The sequence below is a fragment of the Stomoxys calcitrans genome, chromosome 4 (genome assembly GCF_963082655.1).
Source record: "Stomoxys calcitrans chromosome 4, idStoCalc2.1, whole genome shotgun sequence".
NCBI lineage: Eukaryota > Metazoa > Arthropoda > Insecta > Diptera > Muscidae > Stomoxys > Stomoxys calcitrans.
This window is the reverse complement of record NC_081555.1, coordinates 114,802,834-114,824,167: the sequence shown is the minus strand read 5'-3', so window position 1 is coordinate 114,824,167 and position 21,334 is coordinate 114,802,834. Positions and strand designations below refer to the sequence as shown.

The 21,334-nt window shown below is 40.1% G+C and overlaps 1 protein-coding gene across 1 annotated transcript in view; it reads right to left on the bottom strand.

Moving 5' to 3' along the window:
• Positions 1-21,334, bottom strand: part of LOC106081977 (uncharacterized) — a 433,937-nt gene that overhangs the window by 169,013 nt on the left and 243,590 nt on the right. The window lies entirely within an intron of this gene.

Below are 21,334 nucleotides of genomic sequence, written 5' to 3'. Positions count from 1 at the left end.
TATCTAAATCTGAACCGATATGGCCCATTTGCAATCCCCAATGACAAATCAACTATTTGTGCAACATTTCAAGCGGCTAGCTATACGCGTTCGACCGCTGTCGTGATTTCACGGACGGACGGACGGACAAATATGGCTAAATCGACTCAGAGCTTCGAGACGACCCGGAATATATATACTTAATGATGTATTGGAAGAATATTTCGAAAGGTTACAAACGAAATGACTAAATTAGTATACACTCATCCTATGATGGTGGGTATGAAAAAAATCGACACTCACTTTACTAATGTCGAATTATGTGGCTAAAATCGATGTTTTGCCAGGAAGTCTGATAAACTTTTATACCCTCCACCATAGGATGAGTGTATACGAATATTGCGAAAGGTTACAAACGAAATGACTAAATTAGTATACACTCATCCTATGATGGCGGGTATAAAAAAAAATCGACACTGACTTTACTAATGTCGAATTATGTGGCTAAAATCGATGTTTTGCCAGGAAGTCTGATAAACTTTTATACCCTCCACCATAGGATGGGTGTATACTAATCTAGTCATTCCGTATGTAACACCTCGAAATATTTGTTTAAGCTACCATAAAGTATATATATTCTTGATCTTCATAATATTTTAAGTCGATCTAGCCATGTCCGTCCGTCCGTCCGCCTGTCTGTCAAAAGCACGCTAACTATCGAAGGAGTAAAGCTGGAGGCTTGCGATTTTGCACAAATACTTCTTATTAGTGCAGGTCAGTTGGGATTGTAAATGGGCGAAATCGTTCCATGTTTTGATATAGCTGCCATATCAACCGATCTTGGATCTTGACTTCTTGAGCCACTAGAGGGCGCGATTCTTATCCGAATTGGCTGAAATCTTGCACATGGTGCTTTGGTATCACTATCAATAACTGTGCCGAGTATGGTTGAAATCGGTCCATAACCTGGTATAGCTGTCATATAAACCAATCTGGGGTGTTGACTTCTTGTGCCTCTAAAGGGTACAATTCCTATCCGATTTGGTTAAAATTTTGTATGACGTCTTTTGTTATGACATTCAACAACTGTACTAAGTATGGTTGAATTCGGTTCATAATCTGATATAACTGCCATATAAATCGATCTTGAATCTTGACTTCTTGAGCCACTAAAGGGCGCAATTTGTATACGATTTGGCTGAAAATTTGCACGATGTGTTTCGTTATGACTTCTAACAACTGTGCCAAATATGGTTCAAATCGGTTTATAACCAGATATAGCTGTCATTTAAACCCTTCTGGGATCTTGACTTCTTGAGCCAATTTGGCTGAAATTTCTTACAACGGCTTTTCCCATGACCTTCAACATAGCGCAATAAATGCACCTCTTATGGGCCCAAGTCGAGAGATAGGTCTATATGGCAGATATATTCAAATCTGAACCGATCTGGGCCAAATTGAAGAAACATGTTAAGGGGCCTAGCATAACTCACTGTCTCAGATTTTGGCGACATGGGACAATAAATGCGTCTTTAATGGCTCCAAAACTATAAATCGCGAGATCGGTCTATAGGACAGCTATATCCAAATCTGAACTGATCTGGGCGAAATTGCACAAAGATGTCAACGAGCCTAGCACAACTCACTGTCTCAAATTTCGGCGAAATAGGACAATATATGCGCCTTAAATGGACCTAAGACCTTAAATCAAGAGATCGGTTGGCAGCTATACCCAAATCTGGACCAATCTGAGCCAAATCGAAGAAGCATGTCGAAGGGCCTAACACAACTCACTGTCCTAAATTTTAGCAAAATCGAATAATAAATGTGGCTGTTATGGGTCTTAGACGTTTAATCGGCGGATCGATCTATTGTATATAGGGGCTATATCAAGATATGGTCCGATATAGCCCATCGTCGAACTCAACCTGCTTGTGGATAAAAAAAGAATCTGTGCAAAGTTTAAGCTCAATATCTGTATTTTTAAAGACTGTAGTGTGATTTTAACAGACAGACGGACGGACATGTCTAGATCGTCTTAGATTTTCACGCTGATCAAGAATATGTATACCACATTTATTATCCGATTTTGCTGAAATTTGGGACAGTGAGTTGTGTTAGGCCCTTCGATATATTTCTTCAATTTGGCCCAGATCGGTGGAGATTTGGTTATAGCTGCCATATAGACCGATCCTCCGATTTAGGGTCTTAGGCCCATAAAAGCCACATTTATTATCCGATTTTACTGAAATTTGGGAAAGTGAGTTGTCTAAGCCCCTTCGACATTTTACTGAAACTTGGCCCTGATCGGTTCAGATTTGGATATAGCTGCCATATAGACCGATTTCTCGATTTGAGGTTTTGGGCCCATAAAAGGCGCATTTATTATCCGATTTTGCTGAAATTTGGGAACGTGAGTTGTCTAAGCCCCTTTGACATTTTACTGCAACTTGGCCCTGATCGGTTCAGATTTGGATATAGCTGCTATATAGACCGATTTCACGATTTAAGGTTTTGGGCCCATAAAAGGCGCATTTATTATCCGATTTTGCTGAAATTTGGGAACGCGAGTTGTCTAAGCCCCTTTGACATTTTACTGCAACTTGGCCCTGATCGGTTCAGATTTGGATATAGCTGCCATATAGACCGATTTCTCGATTTAAGGTTTTGGGCCCATAAAAGGCGTATTTATTGTCCGATGTCACCGAAATTTGGGACAGTGAGTTAAATTAAGCCCCTCGACATCCTTCTTAACTATCCAACAGATCGGTTCAGATTTGGATATAGCTGCCATATGGACCGATCTATCGGTTTTAGGTTTTGGGGCTATAAAAGGCGCATTTATTGTCGGATGTCACCGAAATTTGGGACAATGAGTTAAGTTAAGCCCCTTGATATACTTCTGCAATATGGCCCAGATCGGTTCAGATTTGAATATAGCTGCCACATAGACCGATCTCTCGATTTAAGGTTTTGGGCCTATAAAAGGCGCATTTATTGTCCGATTTCGCCGAAATTTGGGACAGTGCTTTGTATTAGGCTCTTCATTATTTTTCTGCAACTTGGTCCAAGTCGGTTCAGATTTGGATATAGCTGCCATGTAGACCGATTTAAAGTCTTGGCACCATAAAAGTTGCATTTATAACGCGATTTCACTGAAATTTGACACAGTGACTTATGTTAGGCTTTTCGGCATCCGTGTCCTATATAGTTCAGATCGGTTTACTTTTAGATATAGCTATATTGTATTAATATTTGGTCCAAATCGGAACATATTTCGATATAACTGCCAGAGGACATAAAGTATGCAATTTTCACCGGATTTTGATGAAAGGTGGTTTACATATATAACCGAGGTGGTGGGTATCCAAAGTTCGGCCCGACCGAACTTAACGCCTTTTTACTTTTTTTGTTTGTAGTTCGATTTCAATTAACGGAAGTCTAATTTTTATCAATTAATTGACATAAATGGGACAACATTAACGAGCGTTATTTATTAGAAGAGAATACACGTGTATTTGATAAGCTTCTTCGATTGGCAAAAGCATAAAATGTTTACGTTTTTGCAAATCTATGTTTGTTTGAACAACGTCCCATACCATGTGGAAGTCGTGTAAAATAATCTAAATTGTTATGTAGCACTTGTATAAAGTAATAATAAATCAATTTATGACACTTTATAACAAATCGTGGCGCATACTGAAGAGGGTTTATGTTAAATTTGCTTTGGAGAACAATGATTCCGGGAAATAATTTTGGATGTTTGGAAATTTTCAATTGCCATATCTTATCTTGCTATTTATACACCAAAGTCCCAAGTGGACAAGTGACAAGTAAGGTAGGGTTAAAGTCGGGCGAAGCCAACCTTTCGATACCCTACATCACATTGGATGTGCCGGCTAAGTCATCGAGTTTTAAATTTGCTTAAATTTGATTGTTTCAGAAAATCGATTGATAAATGGATTAGCAAAGGCCTTAAAAGTTAAAATCGGGAGATGCATATATATGGGGGCTATATCTAAAACTGAACAAATTTCTTTGAAATTCATCAGTCATCAGAAGAGTTTTAAGGGAAACCTTCGTGCCGAATTTGGTGAAGATCTATTAACAAATTACTACATTATTGAGTTTTATTCAAAATCGGACGAAAATATATATGGGAGCTATAGCTAAATCTGAACCAATTTCTATTAAGTTCCATAGCAATACCGAGAGGTATACCCCTATAAACCTTGTGCCAATTTTCGTGTGAATCGTTTAACAAATGACCAAATTATTGCATTACTAGTACAAATCGGACGAACATATATATGGGAGCTACAACTAAATCTGAACCGATTTCTATAAAACTCAACCATAATGTCGAGACTTATAAGAGAATCCCTCTTGCGAAATTACGTGAGGATGGGTTAACAAATCACGATATAATTGCAATTTTACTCCAAATCGGACAAACATATACATATATATATATATACGGGAGCTATATTCAAATCTGAACCGATTTTTTCCAATTTCAATAGGCTTTGTCTCTAGGCCCAAGAAAACGCTTGTGCCAACTACGAAGACAATCGGATGAAAATTGCGACCTATACTTTGACGGACAGACAGACAGACGGACATAGCTAAATCGAATCAGGAAGTGATTCTGAGTCGATCGGTAAACTTGTCAATGGGTCTATCTCTCTTCCTTTTGGGTGTTACAGACAAATTCACGAAGTCATAATGCCCCATGCCACAGTAGTGGTGTAGGGTATAAAAATTGAAAAACGTTGTCAGACATACTGGTAAAACCTACATTTTGTGGCGCGTAATTGGACATTATAAAAGTAACTGTCGAATACTACATTATAATAAATTAAATTTTTCGTCCAAAAATAATGACCTGTTACGAGTTGCAGAAAAAATTCCTGCAGAGCGAAATAACAAAAAGGTCCGCTCCACTCAACGAGGCAAACAAGATTCAAGTTTTGTCTTTATCATTACAAATTATATTGACATTTTGGCTTTGGAACAAATTTCATTTACATTTAGAAAAAAATCTTATTTAAATTTTGTTGGCAGAAAATCTTTTTTAATTTGACTCTTTAAAAAATAAAGTTGCAGGGGGGCCCTGACCAAATTTTGTCTTTAGAGAATTTTAGAATAAAATTTGGCCTTTGGAGAAATTTTATGTTTAGAAAAATTTCATTTGATTTCATTGTCCTTTAGAGAAGAAGAAATTGTCTTTGATAAAAATTCATTGAGACTTTGGAAGATATATTAGTGAAAATTTGTCTTTAGAAAAATAATTTCGGGATAAGGGTACCTGACCTCCATATAAACCTTTTCGTTGATTTCACTTCGTAAGCCCCTAAAAACCTCAACTTCTTTTATGATTTCTAGCATCCGCGCTTAGTAAGATCGGAATCTATCTTTATACTGATACAGACCCCCAAAAATACTGATACCCCGATATGAATTCTTGAGACCATAGAAGTCGCAATCAATTCCCTACAATCAATAGTTAAAAATTAATTCAAATACAAACTCAGTTACTAAGCATACATTTTTAATGGAATCCATGGTGGTGGGTACCCACGATAAGGCTCAGCAAAACTTGGAACGGAAATAACAATTAGCCTGGTATCAACCAAAAATTTCTGACATCTAATAAGAGGTTTTGTTATACAAAGCGGAAGGATGATAAGAAAGTCCAATATAACATTTTCAAGCAAAGTTTTATCTGATTCAGTGCTCTTGAATACAAGTCCCATATCAACCGCTCTCTGTGCCACGGTTTGCTAAACATTATCGGAATTAGAATTGTTATTACTTTATACAAGTACTACATAGTAATTTAGATTGCTTTTCGTGACGTAGAGTTGTCCAAATTGTCTGCAAAAACATAAACATTTTACGGTTTTGTCACTCGAAGGGGCTTATTAAAAATTTGCATTGGGGTCGTATTAATGTCGCTCATTAAAGTGAAAGGAAATTCACATTGATATCAATTTATAAGCAAGTAAAAGCGTGCCAAGTTCGGCCGGGCCGAATCTTATATACCCTCCACCATGGAACGCATTCGTCGAGCTCTTGCCACGGTATCTCTTTTTAGGCAAACAAAGGATAAAAGAAAATAATTGCTATGTTATTGGAACAATATCAAGTAATGGTTCATTTCGGACCATAATTCAACTGAATATTGGAGACCATAGTAGAAGCAATTGTGTAAAATTTCAGCCAAATCTAGTAAGAATTGCGCACTTTAGGGGCTGAAGAAGTAAAATGGGGAGATCGGTTTATAGGGGAGCTGTATTAGGCTATAAACCGATTCATGACATGTTCGACAAGTATGTTAAAGGTCATGAGAGAAGCCGTTGTACAAAATTTCATCGGATAAGAATTTCTCCCTTAGAGGCTCAAGAAGTCAAGACCCCAGATCGGTTTATATGGCAGCTATATCAGGTTATAAACCGATTTCAACCATACTCAGCACAGTTATTGGAGGTAATCATAAAACACCTCATGCACAATTTCAGCCAAATCGGATAAGAATTGTGTCCTCTAGCGGCTCAAGAAGTCAAGGCCCCAGATCGGTTTATATGGCAGCTATATCAGGTTATAAACCGATTTCAACCATACTCAGCACAGTTATTGGAGGTAATCATAAAACACCTCATGCACAATTTCAGCCAAATCGGATAAGAATTGTGTCCTCTAGCGGCTCAAGAAGTCAAGGCCCCAGATCGGTTTATATGGCAGCTATATCAGGTTATAAACCGATTTCAACCATACTCATCACAGTTGTTGGAGGTAATCATAAAACACCTCATGCACAATTTCAGCCAAATCGGATAAGAATTGTGTCCTGTAGCGGCTCAAGAAGTCAAGACCCCAGATCGGTTTATATGGGAGCTTTATCAGGTTATGAACCGATTTCAACCATACTCAGCACAGTTGTTTGAAGTCATAATAAAACACCTCATGCAAAATTTTTGCCAAATCGGATAAAAATTGTGTGCTCTAGCGGCTCAAGAAGTCAAGACCCCAGATCGGTTTATATGGCAGCTATATCAGGTTATGAAGAGATTCCGTGGCAAGAGCTCGACGAATGCGTTCCATTGTGGAGGGTGTATAAGATTCGGCCCGGCCGAACGAATCCAATTAGCGAAAGTTCCACTTTTATTCATAAATTGATATCAATGTGAATTTCCTTTCACTTTAATGAACGACATTAATACGAAGCCAATGCAATAATAAGCCCCTTCGAGTGACAAAACCGTAAAATGTTTATGTTTTTGCAGACAATTTGGACAACTCTACGTCACGAAAAGCAGTCTAAATTACTATGTAGTACTTGTATAAAGTAATAACAATTCTAATTCCGATAATGTTTAGCAAACCGTGGCACAGAGAGCGGTTGATATGGGACTTGTATTCAAGAGCACTGAATCAGATAAAACTTTGCTTGAAAATGTTATATTGGACTTTCTTATCATCCTTCCGCTTTGTATAACAAAACCTCTTATTAGATGTCAGAAATTTTTGATTGATACCAGGCTAATTGTTATTTCCGTTCCAAGTTTTGCTGAGCCTTATCGTGGGTTCCCACCACCATGGATTCCATTAAAAATGTATGCTTAGTAACTGCGTTTGTATTTGAATTAATTTTTAACTATTGATTGTAGGGAATTGATTGCGACTTCTATGGTCTCAAGAATTCATATCGGGGTATCAGTATTTTTGGGGGTCTGTATCAGTATAAAGATAGATTCCGATCTTACTAAGCGCGGATGCTAGAAATCATAAAAGAAGTTGAGGTTTTTAGGGGCTTACGAAGTGAAATCAACGAAAAGGTTTATATGGAGGTCAGGTACCCTTATCCCGAAATTATTTTTCTAAAGACAAATTTTCACTAATATATCTTCCAAAGTCTCAATGAATTTTTATCAAAGACAATTTCTTCTTCTCTAAAGAACAATGAAATCAAATGAAATTTTTCTAAACATAAAATTTCTCCAAAGGTCAAATTTAATTCTAAAATTCTCTTAAGACAAAATTTGGTCAGGGCCTCCTGCAAGTTAATTTTTTAAAGGGTCAAATTAAAAAAGATTTTCTGCCAACAAAATTTAAATAAGATTTTTTTCTAAATGTAAATGAAATTTGTTCTAAAGCCAAAATGTCCATATAATTTGTAATGATAAAGACAAAACTCGATTCTTGTTTGCCTCGTTGAGGGGAGCGAATGTTTTTGTTATTTCGCTCCGCAGGAATTTTTCTGCAACTCGTAACAGGTCTTTATTTTTGGACGAAAAATTTAAGTCACTCAAGGATAGCTTAGATAGTGGAATCCATTAGGCGGTTGATCATCTGTATCTGTTTCCAGTGGAGCGGCAGATCTAGAGCCCGGGTGTAGGCTTAGAATGAACTCCAAAGACCCAACAGCTGCGGTGGTGGTATCAGGCCGTGGCACGTTGTTTGCTATTGAAACCACGTCTAGTGGAGCGGCTGCTCTAGGCTCCACTACCTGACGGACGACTGGTCAGCACAGGCTTTTGACGAAGACACCTGATTCGAATCTTAAGGACAAGGCCCAACCTATTCTATCTTAGCATGCCCATAATTTGCCTAGGCCATCGGGCTTCCATAGCAAACGGAAATGCACTTTACAAGTTGGAATAATAGAAGGCGCATCGCTCTCAGGTTTATTGAGAGGCTTGGTGCGCATGATCCTTAGACGCTCACTAATAGGGAGAGAGACTCCCTAAATTGGGCTCGGGGATTCGCTGCACAGGCTAGCCCAAGGACTATACGCTTAGATTTGGAAACTGCACCGCAGTCAGCCAAAATGCTGAGGTCACCTGGAGGGCATCCCATGCCACAAAGAGCTAGGGTGAACAATGGTAAGATGGGTCCAAGAACCATTTGATAATGTCGCTAGGGACAGTTTGGTGTTAAGCAGTTGTCGACAAGGTAGAAGAACGGGGCTACATACCTGGAAATAATTGAAGTGAGATAGTCAATGGACTGTCATCAGTATACTTCGATGTCCTTGAGGAAATTCGTGGGTCTCCTGGTATCGGGGCCGATACAAACTAATTGCCTTCGGCGATAAACACTCAGTTGACATTTATCGTTGTGCGCTAAGCTGCAGCACTAGACTTAGTCAAGAAGGAAGATATTTCTTCTCGACCAATGGCGCATGCTTGGATACCAAGGATTTCCTCACATCCTGAATCCATATTTGGATGACTAAGAGAAGATAATCCCAATATTTCAACCACCGACTGGAAGATTGGTAGATTGGATGAGGCAGATGGAGACCGGAGACATGTAGTGTTCGTACTAAACTCCGGTTGTCTGCCAGACCTCAACATGTCTGAAGGAGAGGTGTTTTGTTATAACTTTCAACAAGTGTGCTAAGAATAGTTCAAATCGGTCCATAACCTGATATAGCTGCCATGTATCCTAAGGTTTCAAAAAGTTGAAACTGAAGGTCTATAGAAGCGGTGGGATTGGGGAATCAGGTGACGACTAAGCAGTTGCTGCTGAACACTTGTCTGAGGAACTATCGCCAACATCGCTAAGGTCTGACGGATTGCAAGAGACTGCAAATGCCCCTGCTACAATCGAGACAGAAGGGGAAGGCATCAAAAAGGGACCCGACAAGCCCTGTGTAAGTGGGTCATCCCATTGGACTGAGCCCAAGGAGTGCGCCAGCGTGGAAGAACGGAACTCAAAAAGTACTTTGACAGCAGTAGCTAGTGAAGCATCTAAGCAGGAATCGTCCACACCGCAAGTGTCCAGTAGGAGGAAGAGTGTTTCCATAGCTTTCTCACCTGCCCCTGGATACGTACGTAAGCTCATCATGACAAGATCTAACGAGTCTTGTGAGGATGAACTCCTGGTGGAATCAGAAAACGAGGCTAATACAGCGGAAGTGGAAGTTCTGAATCCTGACTATGGTCCGGTTTCTTCAGATAAATCTTCCCCATTGTAAGGCCGCTTAGGCGGCACTAAATGGCCTTCTGATAGCAGGGGGATTTGACGTGGTTTTTATCCAGTAACCATGGGTGTGTGGAGGAATGGTTCGTGGTTCGTAAGAATCCCGGGATTTAAACTACTCAAGGGCACTGGGAATGGGAGACACAGAGCTTTTATTCTTGCAAGGAGTAGTCTAAATGTTTTTCTTCTTCCATCCCTAAGCACTGAAGATTCAGTAGTAGCCAGCCATGAAATAAATAAGTCTCATTTCTGGCTGGCTTCCCTATATAGGGCACACGATTCAGAGATGCCGCCTTCAAACCTTAAGTTGCTGGTCGAAGCCGCTTCTGTAGGGAGGAAGAGCCTGATAGAAGGAAGTGATGCTAATGCACATCACCAGATATGGGGAAGTTCGGATGTCAATGAAAGGGATGAGCAGGTTATTGAATATATTTCAAGTTGCTATCTGGTGATTTGTAATAAAAGGAATAAACCGACCTTTATTACCAGGAACAGTCAGGAAGTGCTAGATATTGTCTTTATATCGGAAAGCTCAAGACTGCGACTGGGAAGTGTTGGATGACCACAGCTTCTCTTATCACCATTGAATTAGTTTCAGCCTTGGAACAAATACTGCATAATAAGTGGTACCTCGGCTAAACAGAAGAAAGGTGGATTGGGATAAATTTCGGCACAAAGTCTGTGGTTCCTCGGCTAAACAGAAGAAAGGTGGATTGGTATAAATTTCGGCACAAATTCAGCACATCTATCTTTTTTAGAAAAGCAAAGGAAGAGGCAACAGCGCAGGATATAGACATAATGTTCAAGCAGATCACGAAGGCCCTGACTGACTCGCTTGTGTCAGCATCTCCTATTGACAAGCCTAGGGGCAAACAGCAACCGCCATAGTGGACCCTGGAGCTGATTGGTATAATGAAGGACTGCAGAAAACTCTTCAACACAACCACCATGGTGGACCCCAGAGATGGTTGGTCTAAGGAAGGACTGCAGAAAACTCTTCAACATAATGAAGCCACAAAAGCACCACATAATTGGGACATCTATAAGGCTGAGCTAAGAAAATATAAGGACGACCTGAGAAAGACTCGGAACAAATCCAGGGTAGAATTCCGCAGCTCCGTGGAGGATACATCTGAGGCCTCTAGGCTAAGGAAGATTCTGTCCTCGATACCTATTAGGGTGGGGTATATTCAGAAGTCAGAGAATGTATGAGCAATGTTTATTGAGGTAACACTAGAATTACTTGTTAATACACTTTTCCCCGAAAATTCTCCAATGGACAACGTGGCGCCAGAAGAGGTTCCCACTGCTATGCATTCGTCGGAGGTTATTAAGGAAATTGTGTCTGAGCATTTGGGCGATAAAAAGTTTTGACTACTTTAAGTCGACAAGCCCTAATGATGTATCACCGGTTGAATTACAAGTTGTGTCTGAAAGACTGGTTCCCTGGCTTAGGCAGATATACTCTGCTTGTATTAAGCATGTCATATATACCTGTGAGATGGAGGACAACGAAGGTCATTTTCATTCTGAAAGCGGGAAAACCTTACCACATTTCTTAGGGCAAAGATCCCTGGAGATTGCCTGTCGCGGCAGCAGCATGCATATAAGCAAATCCACTGAAACAGCCCTTCACGACCTAGTTGCCTACATAGAGGGTTCTCTCGCTGTCAAGGAATATACAATGGTGGCATTTCTTGACATTGAAGGTGCTTTCAATAATGGCAAATCGACGTCAATCATGAAGGAGATGGAGTTTCTAGGCATCAACTCTATTAATAACTTACTTACTAAAAGATGCATCACGGCAGTCTGGCGATCTGTGGGAGGTGTACTGTCTCCTCTACTTTGGAACAAAGCCATTAACAATACATTATTGTCCCTGGAAAAAACAATGATGACGTGGCAATTGCGATGAGGGGAAAGTTTCCCAGCACTCTAAGAGATACACTTCAGGAAGCTCTACGTGCAATAGCGAAGTGGGTTACCGAAAATCGTCTAGGCATAAATTCGTGCAAGACAGAAGTAGTTCTTGGAGATTTAAGTTGCCTACAGTGGCACCTGTCTCCTTGCGAGGAGAGAATGTTCCATTTACAGAAATCTCAAAATACCTGACGCATTTTCGTACAGACTTCGGAACGAATTCAGAACGTTTAGTTCACTGGGATATCATGCTCGGCATGAGTGTTGGAATTCGGACCTAAAGTCAGCGAAATCAGGGGAAAATTGAGGCTTGTGAATACCAAACACTTTTAATTTCTGGGGGTTCAGAAATAAACCATTTGCTGAAGTCCTCTTATAGACATAGGACATGTCCTCACTGAGTTTTGCAACGCATTCACTAATATTATTACCAGAGTCGCTAAGGAATAGCTGAACGTCATCAGCATACAAAAGGATTTGGCTATGAATCAGCTGGGTAGGAAGATCGTTTGCGTAGAGCCAAAAAAAGGAGCGGACCAATTTTTGAGCCTTGTGGAACTACCTTAGGCACTAGGATTGGCTCTGATATTGAATCACCTACGTACACTGACTGTTGCCGATTATTTAGATATGATTGAACCAATTTGATAGAAGTATCGCTGAAATTGAAAAATCTTCTACGCTTCAGATATATTGGTTGCCCAAAAAGTAATTGCGGATTTTTTAAAAGAAAGTAAATGTATTTTTTATTAAACTTAGAATGAACTTTAATCAAATATACTTTTTTACACTTTTTTTCTAAAGCAAGCTAAAAGTAACAGCTGATAACTGACGAAAGAAAGAATGCAATTACAGATTCACAAGCTGTGAAAAAATTTGTCAACGCCGACTATGTGAAAAATCCGCAATTACTTTTTGGGCAACCCAATAAGTTTTGATGATCAACCGAGTCGAAAGCCTTTGAATGATATAGTAGGATGGGAAAGTAACATTGCCATCATCAATTTCCATTCTATGATGGGCACGTCCTGATATCCTCGATTTATGTGAAACTCAGGTGGGTGAGGATTCTGATCTACAGGATTCACACATTTCAGGGTATCACACTCTATCTCTTTTTATCCCCCACAGAGGCCTTGTGCTATATGTACGTAATGATATACGTTTGTTAGGCAGCAACGCTTGGATTCACAAGATCCGGAAATTAATTTCATTTGGGTTAAACTTAGGATTGGAACATACCTACTTATCTTGGGGCTTACATATAGAAGTCCAAACACGGAAAGGGAGGTTTCCTGATTTGACTCCATTTCTGACTCAATTACTACAATCTTATAGGATTTTCCGGGGAGTGAAATGGTTGTTGCTGGCGATTTCAATGTCCATAACTACTCCTGGCTTTCCCATCCCATACGACTCAATGCAGCGAGCTATTCGCCGCGCAGAATGGCCTGAAGCAACTAGTGAATGAACCGACCCACATTTCATGTGTCGACGGACACCAACATACGATTCTTGACCTATTCCTAACTTCGCACCCTGAGAAATACGAAGTTAATGCCTTTTGGTAATTCCGATCACTGCACCATTTCAGTGTCCTTTTCGTATTCTGCTCTTCGCGCCGCCTCTTCCCCAGCCCCGAAGCGGTAAATTTTTGTATACGAAAGAGCACATTGGGCTGAGCTCAACGAATTTTGCCAGCATTTTAATTGGAAACTTTGTATTCTAAACGGTGACGTAAATGCTGTTGCCGAAATGGTGCAGGAAGTAAGATTACTAGGAATGAGATCGTTCATTCCGACTAAGAATTTAGCGCGTTAAATCAAAAGATAAAATTTGGTTTAAACGGGCATGCGGAGACGCTGCCAGATCAAAAGATTATGCATTTAGGACTAGGCCAATGCCGAAATACTGCGCAAAAAGGCAAGAACTTCGTGTACCAGAGTACTTAGACACGAAAAGTTTCTTTACGAACAGCGTCTTCGTGATTAAGTTATTGCAAGAGCTTTTGGTCATTCGTAAAAAGAGTAAAGGGCAACCCATCGGCAATTCCAACTCTTGTCAAGGATGATCAGGTGTTCACTGACCCGGTTGATAAGGCTGATCTACTGGCTGAAATGTTTGCAGGAAATTCTTCCTTGCAGTTTAGAAAATCAACCACTCCGCGATTGATTGATAGTGTACCTAGTTCGATGGCGCAGATATTCTTTCGAACACGTGGAGTCAAAAAGTGTCCTTGCGGATCTCGACGTTAATAAATCTCCAGGCCCGGACGGTATATCAACACTCGTCCTTTATAAGTGTTCATCGATGCTTGCTCGTCCACTACGCAACCTTTTCAGCCTTGCTTACCGTGCGGGAGTTTTCCCGACGCGTTGGAAGGTTGCTAACGTGGGGCAAACAACCCTGCGATTTACCGGCCCATTTGCGATATGCTCTGCGCTCTCCAAGGTTATGGAGAGTATGGTTAACCATCATCTTGTCAGATAGTTAGAGTTCAATGGTCTTCTTAGCGACAGACAGTATGGGTTCCGCAGAAATCGCTCTACGGCAGATCTAATGGCATTTTTGTCGGTACAATGGAGTCGCTCTATCCACCAGTTTGGTGAGAGTAAGTTCGTGGTTCTGGATATCTCCAAGGCATTTGATAGGGTCTGGCACGGTGCACTTTTATCAAAGCTTGTCGCTTTTGAAGTCGGTAATAACTTCGTTCGATTTATATCGAGCTTGCTCAGAGATCGCACTACACTAGTTGTTGTAGATGGGTTCTCATCAGATGTGTATACATTGACCCCAGGTGTGCCTCAAGGATCTCTTCTTTCCCCTTCCCTTTTTCTAATTTTCATTGACGATCTATTGGGTCATACTTCGAATCCAGTCCACTCCAGTCGAACAACCCTGCGAATTACCGGCCCATTTGCTATATGCTCTGCGCTCTCCAAGGTTATGAAGAGTATGGTTAACCACTATCTTGTCAGATAGTTAGAGTCCAATGGCCTTCTTAACGACAGACAGTATGGGTTCCGCAGAAATCGCTCTACGGCAGACCTAATGGCATTTTTGTCGGTATAATGGAGTCGCTCTATCCACCAGTTTGGTGAGAGTAAGGTCGTGGCTCTGAATATCTCCAAGGCATTTGTCAGGGTCTGGCATAGTGCACTTTTATCAAAGCTTGTCGCTTTTGGAGTCGGTAATAATTTCGTTCGTTTTATATCGAGCTATCAAAGCTTGTCGCTTTTGGATTAGGTAATAACTTTGTTCGATTTATATCGAGCTTGCTCAGAGATCGCACTACACTAGTTGTTGTAGATGGGTTCTCATCAGATGAGTATACATTGACCACAGGTGTGCCTCAAGGATCTGTTCTTTCTAATTTTCATTGACGATCCATTGGGTCAGACTTCGAATCGAGTCTACTCATTTGCCGATGACAGTAGTCAGTGTCTTTCATATACATTCGACCATAGGCCCAGTCCTCAAGAAATTGTGGAGAGGAGGCGCATTATGGATGAAACGCTCTCCCAGGATTTGTTGGCCATTTCCGAGAGGGGGTACAATAAACAGAGTAGACTTTAACCCAGTCCTCAAGAAATTGTGGACAGGAGGCGCATTATGGATGAGACGCTCTCCCAGGATTTGTTGGCCATTTCCGAGTGGAGTACAATGAACAGAGTAGACTTTAAGGCACAGAAGACGCAGTGCTGTTTCTTGACTCACAAGCGATTCACTGACCCACTACAATCGTCGATATCTATCGACGGTATAGATATTGAACAGTCAAATGCTCTTGATGTTCTGGGCATAAAGATACAATTCGATGTCCGTTGGTCAAATCACGTATTCAAAGTCTCAAAAGAAGCATACAAATGTTTGGGCTTTCTTAAGCGGTGCAAGAAATATTTCACCTCTTCTGATCAGGCCGAGAATGGAATATAACTCTCATATATGGGCAATAGCTCCAAAATCATCCTGGGATCTACTTGACCGAGTTCCGAGTAGGGTATCCAACTCTATTGCTTCTCTTGAACATCTTCGGAATGTGGGTAGCGTTGTATTGCTCTATGGTTTTTTTCATGGTGTGTGTTCCAGGGATATTCGTCTTCTTATCCCTGACGTTAGGATGTTCACCAGGAATACAAGACTTGTCAAGAACTCAAACCGGTTTGTAATTGATTGGCCAGTCGACCGAAACATGCATTACCGAGAAAATTCATTTTTCGCCCGAACCATTCGATTTCCGGCTAATGTCTTTCCCACCGACATTGGCATTCAGAAATTTAAGACGAATATCGAATTAAGACTACTCCCTCTTTCCCCTCTCCATCCCTTAACTTTCCTAAATGCCAACGCAATGCACTGCATATGTAGGGGACATCCCCTGCGTGTTGGTTATGTGAAAGAAAAAAATAGTCGGATATGCACTGGAGATAAGATAAGAATAAGAAAACAATATTCTAATGAATCTTGGGTCAATGTTATCAAGACGAATAGCATTTTACTTGACTGATCTAAGACAATGTAGAACTTTGTCTTGCGATACACATCTAAACTCAAAACTGCAATCAACATTTGTGCTTTCCGAAAGCCTACTAGTGTCTTGGTAAAAAGTCGAGTCTATATCTAAGGCCGGAATATTTACAAAAGTTTCATTCAATTCATTTATATCACCATGTTAATTAGAAAGTGTCTTGGATTTTCCAATACCGATATTATTTATAGCCCTCCACTTGCCTAACGCCGAATAATTTCCATTTCCGTGCGGAATTCCTCAGTTCAGGCGTTTTAAAACGTTTCCACCTGGAGTAGGCTGGGTCCCTGTAACGAACAAAATTCCTAATAGTGGAATTCAACCAAGGGTTAGTATCCGATTTATTCATCTTAAACCAAATGGGGACAGTTGCATCATAGATACGTCCAATGATATCTTGAAGAAGGCTACATTTCTCATCGATAGATATAAGATCATATATCCCATTCCAATAGACTTCCTGAATCCTTTCATCTAAGGCAGTCAACATTTTTGAAGTCGCGGTACGAAAACTTCTCCATTGTCTTTGACACAGTGAAATTGTAAGCCAGATGAATCAAATCGTGTCTTGAGAAACAAGGGGCAGATATTTGGTCATAGAGTGAAGTATTAGAAGTTTTATTCACAAAGAACATATCCAAAAGGGTATTAACAGTTGGCGACAAATACGTGGGGTACCCAGAATTGGTAGGGGAGAGACACAGTGCTAACATATTGTCCGTCAATTTGAAATTCAGAATATTGGAATTAAAGTCCCCAGCTACAATAACATCAATATATCCCAATGTTATGGTCTCTATGACGTTATTGTGTTAAGTGTTACCAAGTTCACCCTGGCATATCTGTCAAACTAGAACCAAAAGCTGCCTGATATTTGTTTCATTGACAATCATGGAAAATATAAGAAAAAATGAGGCAATAGTGTGATTGCTTTATATTTGGCTGGAAAATCACAACCGACTATTGATATGTCTACTTATTATATCTACAATTCTTCATATTTTGTTTTAACAGTCTTCAAGTCATTAAAATGCCCAAACTCAGGTTTTTATGTAAAGAAAAAAAGTTAAATTGGAGAATAATCTAATGCAACATCGTATTACGTTTTCTAGGAAAAAATATAAAAATATTTCTAATTTTTCCCCCTTTGAGATTTTATCGCACAAAAATCCTCTCAATCTTTAAAGACAATTTATTATATTTAATTTAAGTAACATATCTACGTGCTCGCTCTCTAAACTGAACTTGTTTCTTTCTCCACTATGGAAAACTCATACTCTAAAATTGTACTAAAGACTTCCTGTTGGCGCAGTTAAAGAAGCGATAAACTAAAATGTTTCTGATAAGACCAAAAATTCAGCTATGATCTAATATATGGCACATAAATCCTTTAGAATCAAAGAAAGAAAGAAAAAAAAAACCACACCCCAAAACAATTTGAGATTAATCTGAGAGCAAAAGAGTGCACTAATAAAACAGCTGAAAAACACTTGACAAATTCTTGTCACGTACAAGAGAAAGAAAGAACGAACGAACGAACAAAAAATTCATTGAGAAAAAATCTCCAAAAGGTGAAGGGTCTGCTTTGGGAATGTCATCAAAACCATAGTGGAGATGTTTGAGCAGCCCAAAAGGCATCCTGACAATTAATATCTACAAACAGATAGACAGACAGACAGACAGACAATGACGGTAGGTTGAGCATGGCAACAGCAACAAACATTTTGTCACATGTTCATGTTCATGGCTGCAGTTCGTTAGAGGGTTTACTTACTAATCATTTGCCACTTGTAAGCGCATAGCGGTTGAATGCTGTACAGAGAGAAAAATTGATGAGTTTGGAATACATATATGCAACGCTGGGTTAAATCTTAAAAACCCTCCACCATGGACAGCAATGGTCTAAGTCTTTGCAATGTTTTTCATTAAAGGCAGAAACTAACTTTGAATACCCACCACCTCGGGGGTGGATAAACCACCTTTCATCATAATCCGATGAAAAATTCATAACTTAGACCCCCATAGCAGCTTTATCCAAATATGGTCCTAATTGATCATATTCGACACATATATTGAGAGTCACATTGAGAACAAGTCATTGTTCAATTTTTGTAGAACAAAATATTGGTCTTTTTGGTAACCATATGCATACATAGACCGATCTGAAGCATATACGACATGGATGTCGAAAAGCCTAACAAAAGTGACTGCATCAAATTTCAGCGAAATCGGATTATAAATGTGCTTTTTATGGGGCCAAGACTTTATATCGAGAGAAAGGTCTATATGGCAGTTATATCGAAATCTGGAACTATCAGGGCCAAATTAAAGAGAGATATCGAAGGGCCTAACACAACTCACTGTCCCAAATTTTGGCGAAATCCAACAATAAATGAGCCTTTAAGGGGCCCAAAACCTTAAATCGAGAAATTGGTCTATATGGCAGTTATATCGAAATCTGGACCGATTTGGGCCAAATTGAAAAAAGATATCAGAGATCCTAACACAACTCTCTGTACCAAATTTTGGCGAAATCGAACAATAAATGCGCCTTTAAGGGGCCCATAACCTTAAATAGAGAGATCGGTCTATATGGCAGCTACATCTAAATCTGGATCGATCTCTGTCATATTCCAGTAAGATGTCGAGGGGCCTAACCAAATTCACTGTCCCAAATTTCGGCAAAATCGCATTATAAATGCGACTTTCATGGGCTCAAAACCGTAAATCGAGAGATTGGTCTATATGGCAGCTATATCTAAATCTGGACCGACCTGTGTCATAGTCCAGGAATATGTCGAGGAGCCTAACCAAACTCACTGTCCCAAATTTCGGCGAAATTGCATAATAAATGCGCCTTTTATTGGCTCAAAACCTTAAATCGAGAGATCGGTCTATATGGCAGCTATATCCAAATCTAGGCCGATCTTTGCCAAATTAAAGAAGGATGTCGAAGGAACTAACACAACTCACTGTCCCAAATTTCGGCGACATTGCATAATAAATGCGCCTTTTATGGGCCCAAAACCTTAAATCGCGAGATCGGTCTATATGGCAGCTGTATCTAAATCTGGACCGATCTGTGTCATATTCCAGGAAGATATCGAGGGGCGTAACACAACTCTCCGTCCCAAATTTCAGCGAATTCGAACAATAAATTCGACGTTTATGGGCCCAAGACCTTAAATCGAGAGATCGGTCTATATGGCAGATATATCCAAATCTAGGCCGATCTTTGCCAAATTTAAGAAGGATGTCGAAGAGCCTAACGCAACCCACTGTTCCAAATTTTGGCAAAGTCGGACAATAAATGCGACTTTAATGGGCCCAAAACCTTAACTCAACTCTCACAAAAACTTAAACTTAAATGACAAAAGCTAAAGGAGGCCACTGTGCAGCAGAGGTTCGCATGTCCGCCTATGAAGACGAACGCTTGGGTTGAAATCCCGGCGTTAACATAAGAAAACTTTTCTAGCTTTGGTTTTCCCCTTGTTAATGCTTGCTCCATTTGTGAGGTATCCTGCCAAATATCCTCTACCAAGTGGTGTCACCGGCACGTAGCAAGCCGTTCGGACTAGCCAATAAAAAAGAGGCACCTTAACATTGAGCTTAAACATTAATCGGACTGCACTCGTTGATATGAGAGAAATATCCCCTGTTTCTTATTGGATTGTTCAGGGGAAATTTAGTAGTTGTAATTTTTCGAATAGTTCCAAAACCGGTTTTAGGAAAAATCGGGTTTACTAGTCACCATTATTGTTTATGACTCTCGACATTACAGCTGAATTTCAAAGAAATCGGTTCAGACTTAGATATAACTGCCATATCGACCGATTTTCACTTCTTGAGTTACTGCTAGCCCATTTATTGACCAATCTTTCCAAAATCTCTCCACTACGACTGGGAAAACTTTCACCAAAAGCTCAGAATAAGACATTGCTCCAAACTTTCATTTACATGGTGAGTGTTGGGTACGGTATATAGGGTACCGCCCGACTTTTGCCTTTCCTTACTTGTTTTTTTTTTATACCTTCTACCATAGGATGGGGGTATACTAATTTCGTCATTCTGTTTGTAACTACTCGAAAAATTCGTCTCAGACCCCATAAAGTATATATATTCTTGATCGTAATGATATTTTATATCAATATAGCCATGTCCGTCCATCTGTCCGTCCGTCCGTCCGTCTGTCCGTCCGTCCGTCCGTCCGTCTGTCCGTCCGTCTGTCTATCGGAAGCACGCTAACTTTCGAAGGACTAAAGCCAGCCGCTTGAAATTTTGCACAAACACTTCTTATAGATCTTGGGATTGTAAATGGACCATATCGGTCCATGTTTTTATATAGCTATCATATAAACCGATTTGGGGTCTTGACTTCTTGAGCCTCTAGAGGGGGCAATTCCTATCCGATTTGGCACGACGTGTTTCGTTATGACTTTCAACAACTGTGCCAAGTATGGTTCAGGTCGGACCATAACCTGATATAGCTGCCATATAAACCGATCTGGGGTCCTGACTTCTTGAGCCTCTAAAGGGCGCAATTCTTATCCAATTTGGCTGAAGTTTTGCACGATGTGTTTGGTTATGACTTCTAACAACTGTGCTAGGTATGGTGCAAATCAGACCATAACCTGATATAGCTGTCGTATAAGCAAATCTAGGGTCTTGACTTCTTGAGTCTCTAGAGGACGCAATTCTTATCCGATTTGGCTGAAATTTAGCATGAAGTGTTTTTTTATGTCTTCCAACAACTCTGCCCAATATGGTTCAAATCGGTCCATAACCTGATATAGCTGTCATATAAACCGATCTGGGGTCTTGACTTACTGAGCCTCTAGGGGGCGCAATTCTTATCCGATTTGGCTGAAATTTTGCACGACGTGTTTCGTTATGACTTTCAACAACTGTGCCAAGTAT